We start from the raw sequence: 7751 nt of genomic DNA on the forward strand, positions 1-7751 counted from the left end.
TGTGATTAATATTTGTAATTGTTTTGTGATAGTGAAAAAGGTTTATCTTGTTTGAGATAAGCGACTGGACGTAGGATCCGTGTGATCTGAACCAGGATAAAATCACCTGTGCAATTTTTCTCTTTCCCTTACTCTCTTATTTATATTTAATTATCTGCTCAGTAAGAAAAATTAAGAGAAAAATAATAAGAGGCACGATAAAAGTATATAACCAATTCACCCCCCCCTCTTGGTTTGTTCCACGCTAATAATTTCGTTGCAATGATTCTAACATCATTGTGGGTTAGATATTGTTTATTGAAGGTCTGATTGTCTCATTGTGGGGTAAACAATTAATGCACATTGCACTTAAATATGCCATGACGTTACTGACGGATTTATCCAGTAATTATCGGTGAATATATTCTTTGATAATTACCGGTAGATGTATCATTTGGTAATTACTGGCATATATATCTTTTGATAATTACCGGCGGATATATCTCTTGATAATTACCACAAATTTACCTCTTAGTAATTATCGATGGTCAATATCCATCGATAATGGTTATCGACAATAAGATTACTAACAAATCAATGATTGTGGGTAATTCGTGAAAAACTATATATTATTAACAAAGATTAGTTGTTTTCAAATAATTGTATCCATAAGTAATTTCTGTTTTTTTTTTAATGTTTTCGCTACAAGATGATCTTGAAATCCTTAAAGCGTGAATAAATTATCAACAAGTAACACCAGAACCAATTTACCTTTTTTTTTTCCTTTATTAATTGTTTTATTTGTGTAGGATTTACATTCTTAAATCTAAACTAGACAATAATTTTTGTCAAAGTGAAATCTAAACTCAAATTTAGTGGAATATTTTTTTCATAAAAATTAAGTTAGATTTGGAGGAATGTCTTTCACATTGTTTTTATTTAATTTTCTTTCCAGCTCAACGGGAGGCTTAAGGCCAAATACGAATTTCTCTTATAGATTGTAAATTAATTTGTCAGTTGTTTAAACTTGTTTTCATTTTCATAAAAAAAAAAAGAATATATTGACTATAAATATGGATATATATGAATAATAATTGATTTTTTAAATTAGGTATAAAGATCAAAATGGAGATGTATATATCCATTATGTTTCCACTCACCTTTAATTTATTAAGTAATATAATAAGTTTATATTAATTGGAATTAAATATATTTTTAATCTTTGAATTTTGACACAAAATTGAAGTTAGTCCAAACTTTAATACATTTTAGTTTCTAAATTTTAAAAATAATTGATATAGTCCTTTTAATCTAATTACATTAATTTTTTTATGTGTTAAAAGTGTTTTCCAATTGATATTGAAAGGAAAACATGTGGAATAGTGTAAACAATTTAAATATTTTTATGAAACACATTTAACATATAAAAAAATTCAATATTATATTCATTTATTTTAAAAATTTAATAACCAAAATGTATTAAAGTTTCCAACAATTTTACGTAGTTAAGAATTAAAAACCTTTTTAACTCTATTAATTTTTTGTTATATTAATTTTGTAACTTATTTTTAAGATACACATTCCATAAATTTTATTTATTTCCTATAATCATTTGACATTTATCTTATTGTTATTATTTTGTATAATTATAATTTTTTCTTTAATATTTGACATTTGGAGAACGTTAAATGTGTATCATTTTGATAAATGCTTTATATTATCATGGTTTTTGCTATACTTTTTATTTTTTTAGAAAGAATTATTTAATTAATATTTGAAACATTAAACAAGTAAATACAAAACTGATGTTTTCTTGGATGCGAATGAAATAATTTATAACCCTTAAATATGAGAATGTAAATAATAATGAATTTTTCCTCTAAAAAAAGATAAAATTGTAAAAAACCCACACATATCCAATTATCATCCCTACTCAATTTTTTTCTTTTACAAATATTATTTATTATTAATTTACATTATTAAGTGTTAAATTTTATAATAACTGATATATTACTGTTGCATATACTCAGAAATTAGTAGAAAGTTTATATTTGATTAAATAAATTTATGACAATATATAAAAGACATTTTTGAGAAAAATGTTGATACTAAATCCTTTTCACGTTGACAATTTTGAATACGTATTACATTAATTCGTATCTATAATTTAAAGTCAAACCGAACTATTTACCAATAAAATCACTTTTAATTTATTTTATGGTATTAAGAATATTTTTAAATTTTAGAAGTACATTTGTTTTATTTTTCATCTACTAGAGTTTATCAAGAATATAAGCCCAAAACAAATTTTCAAAATATATATGTATATTTATCGAAATATATAATTTCCGAAAATAATAACATGGACAAAACAAACGGCTGAATATCGTAATATTATAATATCAATAATTTAACAATGAATTAAGATGAAATATCTATTTAAATTCTTTATTTTCTAAAGACAGAAAATGTAAAACAGTTGAATATATATATATATATATATATATATATATATATATATATATATATATATATATGTTATTGTGTCTTATTAATTTATTATTTTTTAAATCATTACAAAGGACAAAGAAAATTAAATGAAAGAAGTATCTTTTTCATTAATTTATTATGGATGCTGAAGCACAGCCAATTTATATAATTTATATGGAAATATATGGATTGCTTAATTGATGAAAGAAGTGGACACATGAGAAACCCTAGTTTAAATGCATGAAAGATCTGACAAATACCTAAGTTGTCATAAAAATGTTGTATCCCCCCAATCTATGATTCCAAGTTTTTTCACTTTTACTGTATAATCATCTTTTATGATAACATTCAAATAAGAGAAATTGTGTTTTTAGGCTAAAATAATGAATTTTTATATTTGTAAAGAAAATGTATTCATTTTTAAAATATTACAATATATTATAAAATATTACAATATATAAAAGACATTTATAATTATAATTACAAGTGAAAATAGAAATTTTCCTCCCTCTCAAACTCTCAAGTTTAATTGATTTTTTTCACATTCCTCTCCACTAAGTAGAAATAAATACTTTAAATTCGAAGGTGATAATTGTTATAAAATTTAAAATTAAATATGTTTTTTTCCTTAACTTTTAATAAAAAATTAAAATTAGTCTTTTTTTTTTTGAAATTTTGAATTTAGTTTTTCAATTTTAAAAATGCATAAGTTTATTCCTTCCAAGGCTTTTTTTTTTTTTTTTTTTTTTTTTTACATTTCAAATGTGTAGTTGAAAAATACAAAATAAATGTAACAACATTTGGTAAAATATAAATTGAATCAAAGATTAAAAATCGATTAATTTTAATTTTTATTAAAAATTAGGGAAAAAAAATATTTAATTCTAAAATTTATTTTTATTTGATTACATTATAAATATTTAGTTATTGATGATAAATGAAATAATGAAAAAAAAAATCATATATGATAATAAATGACAATAAAATGAAATAAGAGCAGTGAGTTTTTTTAAAAATTATTAAAAAGCTGAACACAAGCAATTTATAGCATTGATGTCGAATATGGATACCTTAATTGATGAAAGAATGGGCAGATGAAATCTGTAGTTAAATCCATGCAAGATCTGACAAACACGTAAATGGTGGATAGACTCATAAAAATGTAGAGTCCCGATACTCTCCATTATTTCCAACTTACTTCTTTTGAATAATTTGTCATAAGTTATTTCAATTATTTATAATTTCTTTGATTGAGAATTTTGTTGTTTGTTGAATTTATTATATAATTTTTATTTTATACTTGTGTACATAAATACATTGATTTTATAGTCTTTTATTCTTAGAAATCACAATTTGAATAAGAGAGTATACTAAATTAAGAAAATCTTGATTAACAAGATTATAATTTAGTTAATCAAATATTTTCATCTCAACGCTTTTTTCAAGTTAATAAAAAAGTCATACATTTATAACTTGTTTAATTATCATGTCATCAACATAAACAATAAGAATTATAAGTTTTTTTTTTCTTTAGAAGAAAGGTATGATTTTGGACAGCAATCCATCTAGTTCCTTATCAATTAACTCCACGTGTCATTAAATAAAAAATATATTATAAAATCATAAATGTGTAATATAAGAAAATAATTTTAAATCTGATTTAATTTCATAAAATTAATAAAATAAGATTTGCATTTATTTGGATCTCAGAATCAGTTTTTCACAATGAAAACATTGAGTATAGTAACAAACAGAAACTCCACAGATTCAACTAATATCATATAGAATTATTTTTTAATGATTTTAATACTATATTTAAAGGTGAGATTAAACTTAGAAATTTACACTTAAATATATATTATAATTTAAACATATTTTTAATTTATGATGCAAGATTTCTAACACAATAACCTAGTTTTTATTTTATTCCATTTTCTTTTACTTTGTGCAAGGTTGCATTATTTTGGTTTCTATTTCTATATTATTTTATTTCCTTATGTGAGGGAAATTGGGCTCATCCCAGATTTTGCTTGCAGTATTGTCTTCGGAGTTGCTATCCACACCCCTTATATCTAATACACTTCCTTTTATATTTTTAAAATATTTAGCTCTAAAAGTTTCTTATTTTTATGTCTCCAAATGAATTAGAACTTCAATAAATTACACATATTGAAAGAAAGAGCATGGGAAGTTTGGTGAATAGTAATTTTTGAAAACGAGAAAAAAAATATTACATTGTTGATTATAATTTTAAAAGGAAAGGGATGTATATTTAATAGTAATGAAGTGTAAATAGTAAGAAAAGTTTGTTATTTTTTTTTTCACAGGCCCTGGGCTTTTTGTTAGTTGCTTATTGTTGTGGGGCGCTGCTCCCTCCACCTCCCCATTTTCTTCCTCTACCTCTCCAGCACCTCCCCAATTATTTGCTTTTTCTTTTTATTACAAAAATATCCTCCTTCAAAAAGTTTCTCTATCCTAACATGTCGCCATAGTTGAACTAGCACAAAAGTATAAACTGTGTATCAGTAAATTTGCNAGAATAAAGAAAATTGGAAAAAGTTTAAGTTTTCATATCTCTCCCNGCAATGCATTCAAACTAGTTCATCTTTCAGGGGTTCCTATGGAGACAAAAGTTGTTACAGTTCCAGACCTTTAACAAAACTCAACGTGAATTCGAATAATTTTTGCTTTTTTCTCTTTTTGCTATAATTAATTTAGTGTTATATTTCATCTTCGCTCCATCATAATTTAACTACAATTATTTTTCAANTGTTAGAAGTCAAAAAATATCAGAGATAAAACTTATGTGCTGTCGTGATAGGGAAAGGTGGAGGGAGGAAAAATAAAAAAATAAAAAGGTTAAAAAAGTAAATAACAAAAGATATTTTTATAATAAAATAAAAAAATAGAAAATTGGGGGGGTGGGGGAGGTGTAGGGAGTAACGCCCATTGTTGTGGTGTGGACCTTTCTGCTTAAAAAAAATGACCAAAACTAATAATTTTGTTATTAGAATATAAACTGCTATGATAAAATAAACCTGATTCAAGTATTGATGTATAGAATTTATATTAGTTTTTATTTATTTTTTTCCTTTTCAAGTTGTCGTTGTTTTTATCCTCTTTGATTTTATTTGTTTCATCTTTTTGTTGAACTAATAATGAAATTAATATCCAAGAAAATAAATAACTCTCGTTTTACCATTTATTTATTCTTTCGAAAGCAAGTTTCTTATTAAAAAACTAAAATTAAAAGATAGAGACTTGGGAAATACTCTTCTGTCCTTGATAATCTAATAAATTGCACACACTTGAATTATGGAATTTTGGTTATGTAAAATTTAATAATAATTAATTCATTAAATAATGTAAATCCAAATTTTTTTTTTCTGTAACATTTGATTGATCATTATACTTTGAGATAATGTAGCATCTTGTAGTTCATTTGTAAAGAATTAAAATAAGATAAAATGAAATAAAGAATTAATCTCTTTATAATAGAAAAAAAAGTTGTAAGAAATTTAAGATAGAGTTATGAGTTTTACGTTGAGTTGAGTGAAATAAACTTTTAAAAGTGAATTTTTGATCTGATTTCACAAAAATCAATTTATCTCTTATGTCAAAATATATACATGTTGAGTGTAAAACTAAATATTTATGTATGGTTCGATAATGGTTTGATAAAACATGATAAAATAAACTTAACAACAAATAACAAATATTGTTAAGATAAATTTCAGATGACATTGATATCATTTTAAAAGGTATATTTTAAGTCAAATTCAACCTTACAAAATAAGCTTGTAAGGAAAGATTTGCACTGACTTATATATAAATTTGTCTTATCTTTAATTGATATGAGATCTCCAACATAAACAATAAAGACCTACAAATCTATTACATTAATATTTTGGTTTGAAGGTAATGTGAAGTTTCTTATATTTGGTTTGACTTATGACTTGAGATTCGTTAGGATCCCAAATCTCAAGTTACCTACTGTCCCTAGTATGTCTACTTGAAGAATATAACATAATGTATTTTTTTAATAACCTTAGCAAGTAAAAGAAAAAATAAATACATCGGTATAACTAAACACTACAAACCCCATGAGATGTTAATGTTGATAAAGCAACATAAGTCAAATTGGTTTAAGTCCTAGTTTAGCCAAAGAAATAAGTATAATACACTTATACAAAGATTGAACTAGACTGAGACAATTAGTAGAACAAATGAAATATAAACACGAAAAGTGAAGAGTAGAAGATGACCTAAGCCAAACAAGTTCACTAGACAACTCAAAACTACTAAGGAAAAAAACTATTTATCAAATCAGTCAAGTCAAAGGTGTTGACCAGACGAGGCAGAACAAAGTAAAGTCACCAAATGAGTACATGCACTAACTCAAGTGAAAAGCAAAGAGTCAACGCTGATAAGGTAACTTGAGTTAATCAGACGAGTCAGATCAAGGTGGACCACTAGAGGAGATGAGTCAAATGTGAATTGACTAGATGAGACAAGACCTATCAAAAGAGACAAAAGGTTAAAGCTAATGTATCATTTGATGAAAGGAAATTTGAATGTTGAAAAAGAAAGATTAAATCAACCAATATTATATTAAGAAAAATCATGAATTAGAATAATTCCAATTAATTGAAGATGAAGAATATATGAAGAATATCTATGTTGATTGAAGATTACAAATATTGAAAAATATCTTATATGGTTTAAATTAATCACAAGCAAAAAAATATTCTAAAGATTTCAAATTACTTAAATATCCCGAAGATTATATTCAAAGCTACAATGGTAATATACGAATTGAAGAATGAAGAAATTCAAATTGAAGAAATACAATAAAGAAAATAATGGATAATTTGAAGATGCAAAAATTCTTAAAGACATTTCTTATTCAAAGCAAGATGAAGATATTGGTATACAGATAAAATACTCAGAGATGAAAACACATCAACGATCATATTCTACATTGTGATTATAAATACCAAGACTTAGATGAAGAAAAGAAAAATGGTTGAACAAAGATAGAACAAGAACAACTAATGTTATATTATTAAGAGAAGATTCATACACACACTATGATTATAGAGTCAAATTCTATCAGTAGTAAGAAATATTGGGGTGGGTGATTGATAAGTGTGAAAATGAGTTATTTTTACACTTATAAATGATCTCAATTTTATAATTATTTATGTTATTACTCAGTGAAAAGTTGTAATAGGAAGTAGATTGTTACGTAAATTATTGTGCAGGAAAAGATGTATAAATGG

This window comes from Vigna radiata, chromosome 2 (assembly GCF_000741045.1).
Source record: "Vigna radiata var. radiata cultivar VC1973A chromosome 2, Vradiata_ver6, whole genome shotgun sequence".
Classification (NCBI taxonomy): domain Eukaryota; kingdom Viridiplantae; phylum Streptophyta; class Magnoliopsida; order Fabales; family Fabaceae; genus Vigna; species Vigna radiata.